This window comes from Hemicordylus capensis, chromosome 4 (assembly GCF_027244095.1).
Source record: "Hemicordylus capensis ecotype Gifberg chromosome 4, rHemCap1.1.pri, whole genome shotgun sequence".
Lineage (NCBI taxonomy): Eukaryota > Metazoa > Chordata > Lepidosauria > Squamata > Cordylidae > Hemicordylus > Hemicordylus capensis.
The window spans coordinates 301,819,119-301,838,179 of NC_069660.1; the positions used below are offsets into that span (position 1 = coordinate 301,819,119).

The 19,061-nt window shown below is 45.7% G+C and overlaps 1 protein-coding gene across 3 annotated transcripts in view; it reads left to right on the forward strand.

The window, feature by feature from the left end:
- ZHX2 (zinc fingers and homeoboxes 2) overlaps positions 1–19,061 on the forward strand; it is a 70,625-nt gene that overhangs the window by 36,139 nt on the left and 15,425 nt on the right. Inside the window, exon 2 of one of the 3 annotated variants that reach the window (XM_053247768.1) lies at positions 3,344–3,722. The exons of the other annotated variants lie outside the window; for them this stretch is intronic. The gene's annotated coding sequence lies outside the window, so the exon portion shown is untranslated. The remainder of the gene's footprint in view (positions 1–3,343; positions 3,723–19,061) is intronic. 3 annotated transcript variants of the gene reach the window in all.

The window sequence follows — 19,061 nt, forward strand, 5'->3', positions numbered from 1 at the left end:
GTAAGGCCACTCCACAGAAACAGAGACAGTCCATGTTTCACAAGAAGTAATGACTCTCTCTTGTTAACAATTATTCACCTGGGCCACATGTTAGACTTCAACACCAAACCCCCTTTTTCGAGTACCATTCACATTCTTTCCACTCTCGCTCTAGAGGAGGAGGTTTCAGCACTGCTTCTAAAGAACGCAATAGAGAAGGTGACCAACTCACAGGTGCCAGGGTTTTACTCAAGGTATTTCACAGTCCCGCAAAAAGTCCTCCATCCAATTTTGGATCTCAGAAACCTCAACAGGTTCATAACTTACATGTGTTTTCTAATGCTTTCCATCCCCACGATTGTATTGTTGCTGGAAAGGAATCTATGGCTGGTCTCTTTAGAAGCTTATTACCACATATGCATCCAGCTGCAACATCACAGGTTCTTCAGATTTGCCATCGGTGGGGAAAGTTACCAGTTCACCACTTCCGTTCGGCCTCATTTCAGCACCCAAGGTTTTTACAAAATGTCTGGCTCCAGTAGTAGCGTACCATCAAGAGCAGGGGATACAGATTTTTCCATTTTTAGATGACTGAATGATAGCAATGGACTCCCCTGGACAGACCCGTAATGCTATGAACATTCCATTACAGACCCTGGAATCCTTGGGCTTCCAAATAAACTACGAAAAATCGCAGATGTTTCCAACAAAGCAGATCCAGTTCATATGTCCGGTCTTCGATATGCATCGGGCTCATGTTTACCTGCCTCAGGAATGCATTTCCAACATTAGAAAACTAGTGGACAAAGTATGGTCCCAAACCACAGTGCTGGTGAACGTTGTCCAGCGTCTCTTAGGACATATGGCAGCTATGACCTCTGTACTGCTCCATGCACGCTTGAGAATGAGAATCCTGCTGAGATAGTACCTGGACACTTCAACCCATCTCGAGAGATTCAACCTGCATGTCCCTTTGAGTCCCAGACTATGTGCATCAAGATGTTACCTGTTGGGCGAATGTGAACCACCTGAAGGTGGTGTCCCCTTCCATTCTCCACTACCCACTACAGTTATCACAACAGATGCCTCAGAGACAGGATGGGGAGCACACACAGGTCAATATCACATCAGTGGATATTGGACCCAAAAGGAGGGTAAAGAATTCTTCTGTCTGTTCACAACTTGGCTGAATAACCAAAATGAGTACAGTTTTGTTTAGTAGGAAAGTGCTTCAAGAAGTTAGCCTGAAAATATACAAGAGTTTGGAATAGAATATGAGTTACATGTTCGTGCTTCTGTTTGGCAGTGTTTAACATTTTATGTATGTGGTTTGTTTAAAGCTTTTGTATTGTCAATGCTCTATTTCAAGCAGCTCGGAGCACTTAAGATTAAGTACAGTAACTGAAACTAGATAACTAATCTAAAGTCAGGAGAAAAGGCTGGGGTGGGTGGGAGATGAATAGTTTTTCAAAAATTAACCCTTTTATTGACCAATACATTTCATTGCCTCTCTCATTTCCTCCTTGTTAACAGTAATAGAGGATTGTAACTATTCAATGTACATAGCCTCTTTAATCTTACGCTTCACTCTATTTCCTTCAATAGCCAGAATAAGCACCTTGGTTTGTGCAACTCTTCCTTCATGGTTTTCTTTCATATGTTTTGCCCAGGGTTTCAATCAGTCTTTATTATATAGCATGTCAGCTAAGTAGCCATTCGCTCCTCGGACTCCATCACAGTTTTTAGAAAGCTTGTTAAATCTTGGCTTTTTATCCAGGCCTTTACATGATTGTTTTATTGCTGCTTCTGTGTGTTTTTATCCGTGAACGGTTTTTGTGTTTGTGTATTATATATTTTAAATTAGATTTGTTTTCATATTTTTAGCTTAATACTTTTAACTGTCATTTTTATTATATGTGTTTTAACTTTCGTAAACCGCCTTCGGATTGTTTTTAATGAAAGGCGGAATATAAATTTAACAATATAAATTAATTAATAAATGCTCTTTAACAGGAGTCTCCCTGTCTCCCCAGTATAAAATTCCTCACATTCCAAACATATAATTTTATAATGTACACTGTTCCCTTAACGTGGCACCAACCCTTTTCCACTGTTCCCTTTAATACAGCAAAGTGACAATTCAGGCATTATCAGATTTGCCTTGCTTTGGTTATAATTCTAAGCATTAGTTACTTTTAACCCAGCATCTTGCAAAGCCCAATTCTGTGCATGTTTACTCCATAAATATGGAATTTGCTCACTCCCTCTTTTCTCCTTGTAACTGTAGTTGGGATATGTGCAATTATTAAAGTTCTTCATTGATACTGTTGTATTAGTTGGTTCTGCTGTTGTTTTACACCTTGCAACTGCAGTTGGGATAGTTGGCAGAGACATGGAGCCAGGAGAAAGAGGGGAAGGCAGTGAGGGGCCCATTTTAAAATCTTGTCTCCGGGCCCACTCCAACCTTGGTATGCCCCTATTCTCTCTCTTTCTCTCCTCCCACCCCCAGGATCATTGTGCGCCTGCTGTTCCCCCCACTGCCTTTCCCCCATTGCCTCTTCTTTCCGCCTCTCCTCACCGCTTGATCCTGAGTGGCGGCAGCAGCGAATGTGACTCGGAGGGAGATTATTCCCTCCTTCGCAGGAGCCTGAGCAGCGGACAAGGGAGGCGGAGGCAAGGGATTTTGCCCAGAGCCCATGCCTCCGCCTCTCTCCGCCCACCGCTCGGACTCTTGTGAAGGAGGAATCGTCTCTCTCTGAGTGCCGTTTGCTGCTTCTGCCACGTGGGATCGGGACTTGGAGGGAGACAATTTCCTCCTTCACAAGAGCCAGAGCGGCGGGTGGAGTGAGGCAGGAGACTGGAAGAATGTCGAGGTGGGGGGCAGGGGAGATAAAAACAAGCGGGGTTCCTTAGCCAGGTTCCTCCTTGAGCTTGGAAAGAATGTGGGCAGGGCAGGAGGTGCGGTTTTTGGTATTGCTACAGCCAAAGGCCCCCTCTTCGCGCAGCCATGGCATCCTTGGGATCCCTGGCATCCGAGCAAAGCAAACATCAGTTTGTTTAACAATCGCTGAGAATAAAATGCCCCAATCATAGAGGAGAGTTGTAGGGGGATAAGTCTGAGCGTAGCTCAGGGCCATTAGCAGAAGGGTATTTCCTCACTAAACTCTTCTCCCACCAATTGGGGTACCAAAAAGCAGAAAACTTTGTGTTCTGTGAATCATGGGCGTAACGATGGGGGGGCAGGGGGGCCACGTGCCCCAGGCGCCACCCTGGCTGGTCACGTGGGGGGCGCCAAAAGTGCCCCCGCGCCGATACCCTGGCTTTCCCGTTGTTTTTTTGTTTTGTTTTGTTTTGTTTTGTGCAGGCAGCAGTCGAGTCAAGAGTGAGCAGTCCGACCGGGCGTGGCGCCCCCCGCCCCCCATTGCTTGGTTGGCTGGCTCTGGCGCCACGCGCGGGCGCCTAAAATTTGTCATCATCATCACAACAGCTGAGCATGTGCAGGAGGAACAACAAGCAAGTACTCTCCGCGGCACTCCCCAGTCCCCGCCCCGCCACCAGTCGGGCATGCGTGGTCCTGGTGGTGTGGTGTCTGACTCCTCCTCCCAGCTCGCCGTGCAGCACGTGCGTGACTCGGCGACGAGGCAGAGAGTTGGAGGAGCGACGGGACACGGAGCGTTTTTCTGCTGCTGCACACTGAGCCCGCACATAAGCCAGGCAAGCAGCACCAGCCAGGAGTGGACAAGGTGTGTGTTTCAGAGGGTTGCAATCCTCGGCGTCTTCTTTACTCGCAGGGAGGGCTGCTCCTCGTAAGCGCGCCTCAGGAGGCGGACGCACCTAAGTTCTCCTGGGGAAAATGTGTGTGTGGGCGGTTAGTTTGGGGTTTTTTGTTTTGTATTTTGAATGCAATGTACGAATCTGGTCCCGCCCCCTCTGCGGCCCCGTGTCTGCTCCAAGGGATTGCAATTTGCATTGCAAGCAGAGTTCCCAGCTTGACCCGGAAAACAATCCCCGCCTTGCTCGCCTGCGTGACCGGTGCTTTCTTGCAAAAGTTGCGGCTTGGATGGAAGAGAGCGGGGAGCCTCGAGGCAGTTGCTAAAGCCGAGCGGCAGGGGCTGGTTTAGAAGCTGGCAACCTGTTTGCAGCCCAGACTGATTTCCCCACCCCTTGGTTTTTATTTTGTTGTTTTGCTAAGCATCTTCTAATTGCAAGGGGAAAACTTATCCACACCCAAGACTTAATTTCTAGGAAAGCGATGACTTGGGCTTTAAGTTGTCTCTGAAAAGTCATGCTCTGATCTTGAACCATTCCTCTCCTCCCCACCCCCAACTCGCATGCATGTAGATTTTCTGTAGACCAGAGGTGAAACAAATGGACCTTGCATCTGTTGAGGAGTACTTCTATTAAGTTTATTTTAACGTATAATGTTTTGCCTTTCCCACCACCTTGGGCTTTTGCAACAACAAACCACTTATGCTGTAGTGAAGGAGGAGCGTGCATTGCATTGCCTTTAAGAGCTGAAAGGAAGTAGGGTCGCGCCACCCCCCCCCCCCGTCCAGGATTGGTGCCTGGCGTGGAATCAGGATCCATCTCCGCGTTGCTCTTGGAAGCAAGACATTGAGCGCTTGGTATTTTAAACATGCTTGGCACGACGAATATTGGAGGGGGGAAGAAAAACTTCTGGCCGTGGCAACAGCTGCAGTCATTGTTGGCAGCAGCCCTAACAGCAGGCAGCCCCCCCTGCCTTCTGCCCACCCAGAGGGAGTCCCTGCCTGGTTTAGGGAGGGGTTTTGCAGGCACACAGAGCGAGATCATCGATGATATATAGATCAATGAAATCTGTGTGTGTGAACTTGATCGGGAGTGGGGGGGCAGGCAGGTGCGGCAGGGCGGGGCAGGCTAACAACACAAGTCAAGCAAGCAGCACCAGCCAGGAGTGGACAAGGTGTGTGTGAGATCGATGATAGAAGATCAATGAAATTTGTGTATGAACTTGGTCGGGTGGGTGGGGCGGGCGGGCTTGGCATTATTGCATTTTGCTCCGCTTCACTGGTTTCTTCCTTGGTCAGGATCGGGCTGAAACGGCTCGAAATTGCTATTGGTGTGGAATGTTGCAGCCAGGTTGCTATAGGTGACTAACCTTCCCCAGTTTGGCTTTCTGAAATGGCTCCATTGAGCTCCCTCCTTCTCTCTAACTCGCTCTCTCTTTCCCGTCTCCTCCACTTCCCTCCTTCTCTCTATCTCACTCTCTCGCTCTCTCTTTCCCAAGTCTCCTCCACTTCCCTCCTTCTCGCTCTCTCTTTCCCATCTCCTCCACTTCCCTCCTTCTCGCTCTCTCTTTCCCAAGTCTCCTCCACTTCCCCCTCTAACTCTCTCACTCTCTCTTTCCCGTCTCCTCCATTTCCCTCCTTCTCTCTATCTTACGCCCCGCGTGCTCACTCTCTTTCCCAAGCCTCCTCCTCCATCCCCTCTTTGAAATGTTAAGTCTTCAACTATAATTAAAGAGCACGAGCATAGATTTATTGTGGTACTGTGAATCTGAATGCACCATTTTCAGGATAAACTCATGATGAACTGTTGATCTAGCTTCCTATGCAAGAGACAGAGGTGCCATCATCATATAAGTCTGTTTTCCTACTGGAAAATGACCAAAATACAGTTCTACATTGCTTAGAATTGAAATTCCATTTCTCCATGGAATTTCAACTGTGACCAGATAAAAACTGCCAACAAATGTGATAAGGAAAGTCTAATATGCTTATTAATCATGTTTATAGCTCCTCATTTTCTGATATATTAGTTCAAATTCCCTTTTGGGGGGAAAATCACTGGTAGGCTAGGTACATTTAATAGAGCTCCTATTGTTGTTCCCAGTTTGCATTAATTAAAAAATGACTGACTGTGATGAGTTTTCAATAAATCTATAACAGATATTTGGGAAACTGTACAATGATGGCAAGTTTTGCAAAACAGAATGCTTGAAATAGCTCTTTACTTTCTACCCCATATAGAGATTTATTTGTCAAATTCTCAAAGGATGTATTTGCATTTGCTCACCCTATTGATACCCTTGTTCTTGTATGTGCTGGACCCCCCATTCTGACTCAATCACCTTTTTTATTGGTACTAATTACCACATGTTTGCCATACTAGGAGAGCTTTGTAAAGGCCTGGAAAGGACTCCAAATCTTAATGAGATGCCTATTTATAGTTTGTGCTTGGCAGCCTACAGAAAGAGGGAGGCTTCCAAAGAATGGTTAGAAGTTTATTTATTTATTTATTTATTTTTACATTTATATCCCGCTCTTTCTCCAAGGAGCCCAGAGCGGTGTACTACATATTTGAGTTTCTCTTTCACAACAACCCTGTGAAGTTGAAGTGATTGGAGTTGTAAAGAGACTTTGAAAAAAGCAGTTCACCTTGCAGAGGCTGATTGAATGTGTTGCTGAAATTTTCTTTCATTACAAGTCCAAGTTGGTGGATCCTCTAAAGAACAGCAGCTTCCTTGATTCTCTGCTTGTGACTAGTGAATTCATTAGTTCTCCTTAGTCAAATAATCATCAGGTGAACTTCATCAGTGTGTATCATCATCATTGCATCATAATTCTGTTGTTTGAGATACAGGCCAACTCCACAGGGTTGTTGCTTGTGAGGAAAAACCTAAGTATAATGTAGTTTGTTGGGGGCGCGGTGGGGGGGGCGCCATTTCAGTGCTTGCCCCGGGCGCCGTTTTCCCTAGTTACGCCTCTGCTGTGAATGGTTATTTTGATTGCTTTAAGGGAAACTTGAGTTGCCAAAATGAGCTCATATTCTCTTGAAAACAGTATTTCTCCTGCTTTAGTTCTTAAATAAATATCTTAAACTTTGTAGAAATGTTATTGTTCTCTAAGACAGCCGGAGATCAGATGTACATAGTTAGCCCCCAGTTAGCCTGGGAGCAGGGGGAGATTTAAAAAATTGTGCAGTGCGCTTTGCACAGTGCATTAATTATTTCCTTGTGTGTCTGTGTGTGTTCATGTGAGAGAGTTATGTGCGCGCACTGCCTTGACACCGCCACCCAGAACAAAACTTTTTCCACTCACTGATTATAGAAATTAAAGGGAACACTGCCCTGCTCCTCCTCCTCCTCACAAATCAGACAATCCCTCATCTCCCATCTACTATCATAAAGTCTAGACTTGACCAAATGATGTTTTAAAGTCATGGGTGCTGTGAAAATTACATTAACTTTCAAACTATGTTTTCTCAAAATCTTTTGTGTTTGCCAGATAAATCTGTTAGTCACATAGGGTCACCCGTACTTAAGGTTCCTTTTCTCATAAGTTATTTTCTTAGATTGATCCATTGGAAGTTTGTAACCATTCCTAATTCTTCAGCTTTTCTCTCAGAGAACTCCACCTGCTCACCCGATGAAAACCTCATGGCTCTCTGTATCACCAAACAGAAGTTGGAAGCACTGCAAAGTGTGGATAAGAACAACAGAGAAATATGTATGGAGAGTTTGATGTAGAAGCATTTTATACAAATGTGAATAATGAAACTAGAAGGAGTTTAATTACAGAAAAATAAATGGGAAATAGAGTGTTACTAGCTGGGCCGGGCGCAGAGCATCTGCACCTCCGGCCGGCCGGTGCACCCACCGCCGCTGCCTTTTCCTCCTCCCTCCTTTTTTCTCCTCCACTGGCCAGCCTGGTTCCTCCCCCCCCCCCCCCCGCCGCCCCGGTTTCTGACTGGCGGCTGGCCTGCCACCTTCTCCTGCCTATCAACTAGTGGCAGCAGCTGCCTCCCACCAGCCAGACAGCCCACCACTGCCTCCTCCTCCCGGCAGCTGGGCCGGCCCACTGCCGCCACCGCCTCCTTCTCCCAGCAGCCAGGCTGACCTGGCCCACCGCCTCCTGCCAGCCTGGCCAGTCGCCTCCTGCGCCCCTGTTTTCTCCCCGTCCCCATCACTATCCTATCCGCAGCTGCTCACGAACTCTCGCAACATCTGCCACGCATGGGATTAGTGATGGGTACGTCCAGGAGAATTAAATCTATAGATGGTTTAACTGTTAAGGATATTGAGCGATTAATAGTGGTTTTGTCTTCAATGTAATGTCTTTTGGTTTAATGGTGAATAGTATACACAAAAACGGGGTTTAGCAGTGGGAAGTCAGTTGGCCACTTTGTTAGCCATAAGCTATATGAATTCAGAGGTGCACCTAAGTATTATTATTATTATTATTATTTTACATTTATATCCCGCTCTTCCTCCAAGGAGCCCAGAGCGGTGTACTACATACTTGAGTTTCTCTTTCACAACAACCCTGTGAAGTAGGTTAGGCTGAGAGAGAAGTGACTGGCCCAGAGTCACCCAGCTACTTTCATGGCTGAATGGGGATTTGAACTCGGGTCTCCCTGGTCCTAGTCCAGCACTCTAACCACTACACCACGCTGGCTCTTGCCAGTAATTTTGGAGCCTGGGCCTAAAGGCCTTCGGAGCCCAAGCTGCAAGTTAAGTATCATTTTTTTAACATGTAGGTTCTTGAGGGCACAAACCACACCACCCAGGACAGATGAAAGAGGATTTGGGGTGGGCAGGCCAGGGGGTATGGAGGCCCTGGACTTTGGCCCCAAAGTCCAGGGGTAAGAGCGCCTCTGTACCAATAAAGAAAAGATATATAAATCAAAACATAATACTATATAAGAGATTTATCGATGACATTCTGATTATTACAGAGTCTGTAGATCACATGGATTATGTGCATAGGGAACTGAATAGATTGGGGACTCTAAAATTGACCAGGGAACAGCCAAATGGTCAGGGATGGCTTCCATTTCTTGACACAGAAATGCAGTTGAAAGAGGGTAGTACTGAGACCAGATGGTATAGAAAATCAGCAGAGTTAAAAGTGAACAGCAGGCCAGCACATCTGCAAGTTATTAAAGAACAGTTAGTAATGAACGTGATACAGAGAGCCAGGGGGCTTTCATCGGGTGAGCAGGTGGAGTATGTGATATGCAAGCACACATAGTGCAGGTTTTATTGCTTCTTCAAGTTAGGGATGCTGAACTGTGTAACTGCTCTTGTGTTCCTGTACATTAAACGTTTTCATAAATGTGAAGTAAGAAATCCATGTATTTTCATCTGAAGGTATCTCTAATGCAAAAAAAGGGCTTATTGCAAGACAACCGATTTTGTTAGATTATCATTTCGTCTTTGCCAAGTATATGTGCAAAAATAAAGCTTTATTAATTCTGTTTTGATTGTCCTTTTTGTTAGCATTAATATAAGGCCTTTTAAGCTTGACATAACTAAGAGTCCAGCAGCAGGGGCTCTTCTGGGAGCTGCCTGGGGAGGAGACCATGGTTGCCCAGGCCCCGCAATCTGCGGAGAGTCACTCTGTATGTGACTCAATAATAAAGTACTCCACTGCACAAGCTCTTGTGGATTCAGCAAGCAGACCCTCTCCTCCTCCGTTTTCACTTGGGCTGTCTTGGTAAGGATTATCTTGAAGAACTGAAGGCAGATGAGTTCAACAAGCCAGGGTCAGTGGGCTGCTGAACTGCCAGAAGGGGTTGTGGGGAGTTTTGCAGAGACACTTCCACTCCGTCAGGATTGATCAGGCCCTCTTCAAGTCACCCGTTTGGACTGTGGCCTAGTTTGGGTGATTTCATTCTGCCTCATTACCTATTGCTGCTGTAGCAGAACAAATGATTCTTGGAACTCTTCCTTCATGGTGGTTGCTCAAAGATTATATTGTTGTAGAGATTTATGGGAATAACTACTCCTAATAAGTAGAGCTTAGCACATGATTATCACTGCTTCATCTCTGCATCTCAAATGTTCGGACGTTTAATCCGACTACTTGGAAACTGTTGCAGGCTGTATGTGCAATGGCATGTTGTTGGTAGTTTTAGCTGAGATGAAATGAATGAAAAATTGATTCAGAACTGTATATAAATGCCACAACAACACTTTACAAAAGTAGAAGCGATGTGATAGCTCCAAACTAAAGCTTACAAATTTAAATTTACAAACCAGAGATGATACTTCAAAGATGGAGTTAGCCACCCATGATTCTTGAAATTCCTTGCAAATTCCACCAATCACTTTTCTAAATAAGCCATGTATCCCAGCATCGTGCTAGGAGTAGATCCCTGAAAGCCATTTCAGAACCATTAGCAGAAACTGCTCATATGAGGGGTTTCATCCCACTGGTGATGTGCCAAGAGGTGAATGGGACTGAGAAATAATGAGCCAGAAGGATTTAGCAAAGCCAAAGAGAGGAATTGAGAGTAATCAAAGCAAACCGTTGAGAAGGAAGTAATCCAGAAGTCCTTTGCATTTGTGATGACTAGAAACATTTTCTAAACACCAAAGCTTAGTTTCAATTTGAACCAGGGATGGCTCCAGGTTTTAGGGAGCTACCAGGGTAGGCCCTGAGAGTTGCTCCTCCACCATCATGAAGACTGTGGGCCCAAAGACAGTCTCAAGAATCAGCAGTGGGCCATCGTCAGCTGCCTAACAGTGCTGACCCCTGAAGTCAGCCCTGGTTTGAACAGGCCTGCTATCTGATGCTGCACGGTTCTGACATCACATCAAACCATGGTTTGCACTAAGCCAGTGGTTCCTAACCTGTGATATTCTGGAAGCTGCTGAACTACAGTTCCCATCATCCCTAGCCACAATAAACTGTAGCTGGGGATGAATGGGAGTTGTAGTTCAGCAACATCTTGAGTACTACAGGTTGGGAACCCCTGTGCATAGTTTAGTACCCAGATTGGGAACCCCTGTGCATAGTTTAGTACCCAGACCAAGCCCCCGCCAGTGTTCAGGTGAGTGGCAGAGGCGCTTCCCTGCCATAGGGGCTGCTGGGCGGCACGTTGTGGCTCCGAACATCGTTCAAGTGCTGCCGCCGCAGAGGTGAGCACCAAATTAATTTATTCTTAAAGGTGCCTCCCGCCACCACCCCGGAGGCGCGTTCACGGGCCGCCACTGTGCTCTGCGTCACCTCATGGAAGGCCTGCCTTTGTTTAGAGATACTTGTTGGCTTTCAGTTTATCTTCTCAGCATTCAGCTTCCTATGAAGCTAGATGGACCAGTGGTCTGACTCAGTAGATCACAGCTTCCTCTATTCCTCTGACCATAGACCTGGCTCAGATGAAGACCTTTCTTTGCTTTTAGGGTGTTGGGCTGTAGCTTGGTGTTAGAGCATCTGCTTTGCATGCAGAAGATCTCAGGTTCAATCCCTGGTATCTCCCGTTGGACTGAGGGAAACTTTTGCCTGAAACCTTGGAGAGTCTCTGCCAGTCAGTGTAGACAGTACTGAGCTAGATGGACCAGTGGTCCAACTCAGTATAAGGCAGCTTCCCATGTTCATAAATTCACTCTGATCTGAATGGTAGAGCAGTCTCTTAAGGCAAAGTGAAATCATAACTACTTGCTGGGCAAGGCACAGAGTATCTGTGCCTCTAATTTCCCCCACCCTCCGCGCCTCTAGTTTCTGCCACCCCCGCCTCTACTGATTTCTTCCCCCTCCTGCCCACCGCCGCCATTTTCTTGCCGCACCAGCCATTGCCGTTTTCTGCCCCAACCTCCATTTTCTCCTGCCTGCGCCCCCACCGCTGCCATTTTCTCCCACCCACCCGCGCCCCCCTCCGCCGCCATTTTGTTTCCCACCTCACCTCCGACGCCCCCACTTTTCTCTTCCCCTGCCGGCAGCTTGCTTGAGAGCTCTCGCGAGAGCTGCCACACATGGGAGTAACGACGGGTGCGCCTAAGAGAAATATAGAGAGAGAGATTGTTTGTCAGTTCAGACATCATGCCAAAACAAAATGAAGCTATCTAAGCTCTAGTTTGGCCTGGTGTTCAAAATGAGCTGTAGAGTATAATGTACTGCTTCTGACATAATTGTTTAGATTTAGCACATTATTCTTGGTCATGATCTTTTTACATACTTAAGAAAGAGCCCTGCTGAATTCAACCAAACATCCATCAAATCCATCCTCTTACTTCCCTCTGTGGCCAACCAGAATGCCCATGTGTAGAGGTTACAGTGTTGGACTAGGACACCCAAATTTGAATCCCCGTTCAGCCATGAATCTGACTGGGTGACTCTGGACCAGTCTCTTATCTATCAGCCTCACTTACCTCACAGGGTTGTTGTGAAGATAAACATAATCATGTACATTGCTCTGGGCTCCTTTGAGCAAGAGTAGGATATAAATGTGGAAATAAAATAATAAGCCCGATACTCCCAGGAAGCCCACCAAGCAGGGCATGGTATTCAGTAGCATCCTGACACTAAACATGGAGGCTTTATGTACTGACTATGGCTAGCAGCTGTTGACCACCATGCTGGGTGTTGATCGCCACATCTAGTGACAGTGAATTCCATAAATTCTGCATTTGTATGAAGATGTGCTTTCCCCTGTTTTTGCTGAATCTCTTGGCAATCAGTTTCACTAGATGGATTTTGAGTTCTTCTATTATGGAAGAGGGAGAAAAATTCCTTCCGGACCAATTTGTCCATACCACATCTCATTTTACAAACTTCTATCCTATATTTTCTTTTCTAAACAAAAAAACCCCAAATGCTTAGCCATTGCTTGATTCCTATAGGGCTGTGTTGGGGCGTTTTCTTCAAATATTTTTCTATTTTTCTATTATATTCCCTTGTAAATAAGCTATTAATTGTGCTTCATTAACCCTCAGAAGGAACCAGGGTGGATTGTACCGCATTTGAGAAGGAGCGGGGGATCACAGAACTTTGTTTTCAGCGTTCTACAACTCCATATTCCAGGTCAAGATCAACCATAATGAGGCTAAGTGCCCTATTGTGTTTTGTTCACCACCCCTCAAAATTTTAAAAACAAAAAATATTGTTTTTAAAATTGCAGTTTATGTTAATATGGATATTGGAGTATTGCCAATCCCTATGGCATGGCATGGTAAACTGAAAGTACTATGCACTTACAGTACTAGGGGTCAAAGAGACCGCACAAAATGTTGTTGTAACAGGTTCAGATATAAGCATCTACAATATAGACATCAAGAGTGATTACATTTTGTTTGCAGATGTTTATTATTATTATTATTATTATTACATTTATATCCCACTCTTCCTCCAATGAGCCCAGTGCGGTGTACTACATACCTAAGTTTCTCTTTCACAACAACCCTGTGAAGTAGGGCAGGCTGAGAGAGAAGTGACTGACCCAGAGTTACCCAGCTAGTATTATGGCTGAATGGGGATTTGAACTCGGGTCTCCCCGGTCCTAGTCCAGCACTCTAACCACTACACCATGCTGGCTCTCTCAGGTTTAGTTTAGAACCTGTTCCTTTCAATTTCTTGTGGGAAAGGAGCATATAGGCTATCTTCTCTATATTTGTAATTAACCAAGTTCTCACTTTTCTCAATGTCCGCATTCTGTAAATCCCCTTTCATCCTTTCGGCATACCCTCCAGTTTCCTTTGGTTAAGAGTATATGGCTTCCAAACCTGCCTTGATGTCTTATGCCATAAAGAAAATGAAAGGTCACAGTGTGACCTGAACTGCATGTCTTCCAAGAAGCTTGTCTATTGGACTTTTATGATTCAGATTACTGCAGTATGGAAAAAAATTGAGGCCACCTTTCTTATAATAATGATGGAAAATATGGATGTGACAGTTATCCTTTATCTAAAAGCCAGGTGTCTTATCTGCTACCTTGTGCACCTGCTCTGGCTGTCTGCATCATCATCAAAACAGTAACCCTCTTTTTTTATAAGATAAAAGCATCTGCCAGTACTTTCCTTACAGGTTGTTCTGAAAAAAGTGCTAAGAACACAAACATCAGATAGGTTCATCAAATCGATATTTCAGAAATAAAGGTCACTTTGGAGTGGTGGCATGTAAAATCAAGGGCATCAATTATGTTCATTAGAACTGTGAAGCTAGGGAAATAAAGCACCTGTATTATGTTGTCTGAGACTCTGATGCTTTTGTTATAAAGGACGAGCTTTAAATTATGGGTCATCTTGCATCCTTTCCAGCCTGCTGTGCATGTTGGATCTTAAGAACATAAGGAGTTCTCAAGATCTCCAGATGTAAAACTACAGTTCCCATCACCCTCGGTCACAGTGGCCAGTAGCTGGGAATGATGGGAGTTGTAGTCCAACAACATCTGTGGAACTAGGTGTTGAGAAGCCCTGCCATAAGCAATGTCTTGCTGAATTGGGTCAGTGTCCTGGCTTCACTTTCCAAAAGCATCCAGACAAACCCTGCTGCATCTTCTGTGTTTGAAATGAGAAAGATAAATACATAGCTCTATAGGGTAGGGATTATATTTATGGAGCTAATAATTGGTAAAGTAGGCATAAATCTGATTAGCACAGTCACACTGACTGGATCCGTGGCCCAAAAGTCAGCCACAGAAGCTGTGTCCAGTTCTGGGTGCCACACTTCAAAAGAACATACACTTATCAGAACAGGTTCAGAGGAGGGCAATGAAGATGGCCGGGTGTCTGCATAACAAATCCTATGAGGAAAGGAACTGAATTGTTTATCTTGGAAAAGCTAGTCTTTGCCAGAAAGAGCTGGTCTTGTGGCAGCATGAATTGTCCCCTTTGCTAAGCAGGGTCCACCCCGTTTTGCATTCAAATGGGAGAGTACATGTGCACACTGTAAAATAGATGGGGCCGCTCTGGGAAGAGCATCTGAGGTTCCAAATTCCCTCCCTAGCATCTCCAGATAGGGCTGAGTGAGTCTCCTGCCTGTAACCTTGGAGAAGCCGCTGCCAGTCTGTGTAGACAATACTGAGCTAGATAGAGCGGTGGTCTGACTCCGTATAAGGCAGCTTCCTCTGTTCCTAAGAAAAGACTGAGAGGAGATATGATCGGGCTCTTCCAAGTACCTGAAGGGATGTTGCATAGGGGAGGACAAAGACTTGTTTTCTGCTGTTCCGGAGGGCAGAGGTAGATCTAATGGGCTTAAGTTAAATGAGAGTAGATTTAAGTTGCTTTGAGCATCCTTCTTACCTGCGTGCATCTTTCTTTGTTGCACTAGCACAGCATTCGTCCATTCAATTCATCTCCTTTATTACAGCCCTTGACCAGTATCGACATTAGTCATAGTTCAGAGTTTTATAATTGGGCCTCACAGGGTGCAAAATGCAGCTTTCCAAATGTTGGAGTCAGTCTAAGAGAAAGCATTTTACTTCAAACGAATCAGTATTACCTGGTCAGTAATAATACAAAAGTGACAATGAAATTATATAGAAACGGAATAACAATAGCCTTCACTTGTCTGTTCTTCAGAGAACAGTTCAAGGGGCAAATGGACAAGAATTTTTCTCCTGTGTGTGTGTGCGCGCACACACACACACACTTCTTTGTTCCTCCTTTTAAAAGGTCTTGCCACTGCATTACCTACAGATCCGAGGGCCTTTTATCTCTGCCTTTTCCCTCTTTCTCTTCTTCCCAGCAAGCCTCAATTACAAGTCATTGATTTTCAGCTGGCTTGCCCACTGAGAAAGATCAACCTGCTGCTGTGTGTCTCCTCTTTGGGGTTGCCTTGGGGTTGGCACCAAAAGCAAGGGGCCGAGTTAAAATGTTCCCTCTTCCCTCTCTTCACAGGCCTTGCTGCCTTCTACTTCTTTGGTGCTGGGCTTCATCTCTTGGAAACCGTGATCTGGGGCACAATTATGAGACGCCTTCATTTTATTTTTAACAGCCTTATGGGGAGCCTTATGGGGAGCAGGGGGAAGGAGCCACTCTATTATTGTGTGAACTACTCTTTTTGATTTTTCGGTATGGAAGAAAATGTCTTCATTCACTTCCTTTTAAAATCCTCTCTCTGTTTTCCATTAACTTCAAACATGCTTTTTTTACTTGTTCTTCCTTGGGCCAGAATCACTCCTGTGTTTTATTTTTAAGTGGGCTTTAATAGCTTGAGGCCTTCCTCCAAGTGTTAATATTGAAGAGTCTTCCAAAAGTCTTCTTATCTTGAGATTAGAGGCCCAAGGGCGGCAGCAACCATTGGGCTGCACAGCCTTTTGGTGTTTTTGGTTTTTTGCCAAAGTGCCCCCCGCTCCCCGCTTGAAAAATAGTGAAGATCACTGCTCTAGAGATTGCCTTTGGCAGGAACACAAGGAGGTAGAATCCAAAAAAGATCAAAGACAGAGCCCAGGTGATCTGTCCACAGGGCATGAAGGAACAAGGGCATGTTCTAGAACAGGGTGGGCATTGAGGCAAAACTTGTGTTTATTCTTGGAAGTCTCTTGCTTGCTTAGCTCCAGCTCAACTCTTGGATGCTTTGGGATGTTGTGATTCTCAGCAGGACATTCTACTACATAATTAATTTCTCATTCTAAAAGTGCACATTTCAGCACACACTGCAAAACTGAGCTGTCTCTTTGCCCTCCCTTCATCCTCTGTGTGAAATTGCATCCCAGACCTTTATAGTCCACCTGATGCCGCTTGTTTTGAAAGAGGAATTCCAGCTTCCAGTTTGCACAGGATTTGGGGGGGCGGGGGGAGAGAGAAAGAGAAGTCTTGAAATGCAGGGAGATGGTTTTGTTTACATGTTAAGTCTTGACTATCCACAGGACAACCAACTTCCACTCCTGCATTTTCAACCTGGGGGGATTCGGTGTGCAGTGAGGGATGCTGGAGTGGAAAATGAAGGCAAAAACATTGGTATGCTTACACAACAGCTAGGTCCCACTATAGGGACTCTCTGATTGCAGGTCTTTATATGCTGTTAGGGGTCTTCAGATTTGCTTCCATCCAGGGGGCATAACTGTTCCTTGCTATTTCCATGGGGTTAGCTGTATTTACCTGCTGCAGTTGAAACAAAAAAGGCAACTGAGGATAATGCATCAAAGTTTATGCCTGCCATCGCTCCTGCCATCCCCAGCCACAATGGCCAAAATACACTGTCCAACAATATCTGGGAAACTGCAGTTGAACTGACAGGCCTCCTCTCCCTTGGGGGCCCAGGAACATTCCCCCCTGCCCGGTTCAATTATGCCTACACCCCTGTATAGAGGTGAGAAGTATAAAATAGTGGGCCAAATGGTGATGGAATGCATGCGGTATATTGCCCTGGGTGCAAGCATCCCAAACCTGTCTAGTATCAAGTGAAGCCAATCCCGTTACATCTGCATAACTACTCTTGCATTCCTCCTTAAAACTATTATAAACAGTAGACTGTTACACTTCCCCCAGCACCCGTTCTGAACACTCAGCTTGATGAAGAGTTTTGGGAAACTCAAAAGTTTGCTTATGACTTTGTCCAAGATTTGGGTTGGTCCAAATAGAGATATTGTCATACTGTAGTTGTTGGTGCCATACTTTAGTTGAATGTAGCCGGTATGGCTGCTTATAACTTCTGTGTGCCATTTCTATGTTAGGTTGAAATGTATACAAAATAAGGAGAGGGACAACTGCAGTAGTTTTGCATGCAGAAGGCCCCAGATTCAGTTTCCAAAGGATCAAGGCAAAAAGGATGGCAGGCAAAACCTCTGATTGAGACTCTGGTACGGTATTGTTAGCCAGAATAGTCTTCTGTGGGACCATGATCTGACTCATAGAACTCAGCTTCATATAATAATGTAATAGTAAGCTTCTAAGGTTCTCTAGCACAGGGCCATCTTGTTCTGCTGAGGAATCCACCTGAATAATGCATTCAGTCATTGGGTGAAGCCACAGGCATGTGAGCAGGCCTGATCACATGGATTCCCTCCTTGCTCCATTCTGAAGCATGCATGTGAAAAGGGGCTCTTGTGCCTAAAATTACCCAGTCAACAGTGTGATTTAAACAGATGGTCCAGAATGAAAAACTTTCCCATTCTGGCAGATGCCAAGGAACTCCTAGCCCTAGGCACTATCTAAATGGGTGCAGTGTAGACAGAGGGGGAACAGGAATGCACCAGCTCACCACATCCCCTAATCAGTAGCAGCCGGTGTGGGCGCCGCCAATAGGCACCTTTAAGTTTAAATTAATAGGTGCTTACCTCTGCTGCTTACCTCTGCTACCTCTGCTACCACTGCACCTGAGTGCTGCGTCGAGGAGCAGCTCACCATCCATCACCCCCGTGGCTGGGGGTCACCTCCACCACTCACCTGGCCTCCATTGAGCTGATCACTCGCCCGAGGCCAGGTGAGTGGCAGAGGTGATCCCCTATTACAGGGTAAGGATGTACAAAGATGTTCAATGTCGAACAGGTTCAACATCGAACCTGTTCGGTTCAACAGCCCGATATCGGACCAACACCCCTCCCCCCCACGGTTCGGTTCGGTTCGGTTCGGTTCGGTGTCAGACCAAAACCCACCCATCCCGTCCATTGAGGGGGGCGGTTTACAATCTTTTTAAATGTGTGTTATTTATTTATTTATTTATTTATTTATTTATTCGTTTGTTTGTTTGTTTATTTAACTTGCCCCCTTCAGGGAGCTTCTCCAGTACCGGTGTGCTCTCTGGTCATGCCGCACGGCTCTCCCCACATTCAGTGCTTGTCTGCGGAGGCAAGTGGCGAACCTTGGGGAGATTTTCTCCCAGTGATATGGAACACAGCAGAGTGTGCTGACATGGGGAAGCGGGAAATGGAGAGCTGGCCTTGTGGTAGCAAGCATGAATTGTCCCCTTAGCCAAGCAGGGTCTGCCTTGGTCTGCATTTGGATGGGAGACTACATGTGAGCACTATAAGATATTCCCCTTAGAGCTCAGTGGTAGATCATCTGCATGCTTGTCCCAGGTTCACTCCCTTGCATCCCCAGGTGGAGCTGGGAGAGACTCCTGCCTGTAACCTTGGCCACTGACAATCAGTGTAGACAACACTGAGCTAGACAGACCAAAGGTCTGAGTCAGTGTAGGGCAGCTTCCTGTGTTGGTAGTGCACTCCGGTTCCTCTTCTGTCCAGGTGCATAGCACCCATTTTGGTAATGTCCTGAGCAAGGGCTATGGACTTGTGTGGTAATTCAGATACACTGGGCTGGTTTGGATGATACCATCTACCAGCCCTGCCCATCACACGGTGACACATATGCATATACATGTCCCACTCGTCCTCCAAGTGCTCTGTTCTGCTCAGCATAATCATACCAGATCATATTCATCTTA